Source organism: Temnothorax curvispinosus, unplaced genomic scaffold (assembly GCF_003070985.1).
Source record: "Temnothorax curvispinosus isolate PA1 unplaced genomic scaffold, ASM307098v1 QBEX01010939.1, whole genome shotgun sequence".
NCBI classification, from domain to species: Eukaryota; Metazoa; Arthropoda; class Insecta; order Hymenoptera; family Formicidae; genus Temnothorax; species Temnothorax curvispinosus.
In genome coordinates, this window is record NW_020220719.1 from 12,048 (window position 1) to 13,375 (window position 1,328).

The 1,328-nt window shown below is 34.5% G+C and overlaps 1 long non-coding RNA gene across 1 annotated transcript; it reads right to left on the bottom strand.

Moving 5' to 3' along the window:
* Nucleotides 1-532: 532 nt before the first annotated feature.
* Nucleotides 533-918, bottom strand: LOC112460960. The gene is made up of 2 exons (XR_003041502.1): nucleotides 774-918; nucleotides 533-630 (listed from the first exon to the last, which is right to left on the bottom strand). It is a non-coding gene; the product is annotated as an uncharacterized LOC112460960 (long non-coding RNA).
* Between the last annotated feature and the right edge of the window lie 410 nt (nucleotides 919-1,328).

Genomic DNA, 1,328 nt, shown 5'->3' on the forward strand with positions numbered 1-1,328 from the left:
AATGTATATATATATATATATATTATATATATATATATATATATATATATAAAATATATATTTTATTTCATACGCTATTTCTGTATCGTAGCGTAGACTTAGGTACATGGTTATCATTCCGTCGGTGTGAAATATTTCCTAACCTTTATATCATCTTTGGCGCTTAATTAAATAGCCGTAAGAGTATGCAGTAAGACGTAAACAGTAAACTGTCGATTATTCTTGTTGAATTGTAAAAATCCCATTAGCCAGTAGTTTACTGCTTACGTCTTACTGCATATTCTTACGGCTATTGTAGACGGTCCTTAACAAACGACGATTTTTGTTTTTCAAACCATCGTTTTTACACAAAAAGATATCAAATAAGTATAATAATTCCATTGAATATAAGATGAGAAACCTAAACTTAACATTTACCATATAAAATATGTTTCAAATACGTAGATATATATTCTGTATATGGAATCTTCGTGTACATGCGCGCAATCATTGAAAAAATTATAAATATTAAATTTACGCAACTCTTACTCACCGTCCACGTTAAAATCACAATCGATGCCTTCCATTTTTCCCACTATTTTACCGGTGTTTTATACAGAAGTTAGATATCTGAAGTTAGGAAACACTTGACTGCAATAAAAATGTTAACAACACTTCACTAAATTATACTAGCAAAATTTAAAAATCTGCAAGGTTAATAAATAACGAAATAAAATTGAAACAATTTTCAAACTATAATTTATTTTGTTCTATTAAAAACGAATATAACCTACAAAAATGACACGTCTTGTTATCATTGAACTATGACCAGTGACCACGTACTTCTATTGGCACATGCATCGTGCAGCCGGACTGCACACGGGCTCACGGGACGCGGTAAGCGTAAAGGTAGGTTTTCATGGGTAGTGTAATTAAAGGCCATTGCACGTAACAAAGTTTTAGTTTTAATCGTAATGGAGGATTCACATTGCGTCCGATCACGTCCGATGTTCGACGTACGACGATCCGACATCCAATAACAGAATTTATTATTAGAGACAAAAATTTCCTATTGGATGTCGGATCGTCGTACGTCGAACATCGGACGCAGTGTGAATCCTCCATAAGGCCGTAAGAAAATAGACCAATCACACTTGATTATTCTTCAAGCGCGAGGAGAATAATCGACTGTGATTGGTCTATTTTCTTACAACCTTACGATTATGACTAAAACTTTGTTACGTGCAATGGTCTTTTAACGCACAAGCTTTGGCGTATCCTGATCTGTCAGGTCGGGGACTACGACCGTCGTATATCGCTACGCCATGTTATGTGCTTTGACCCTGAGT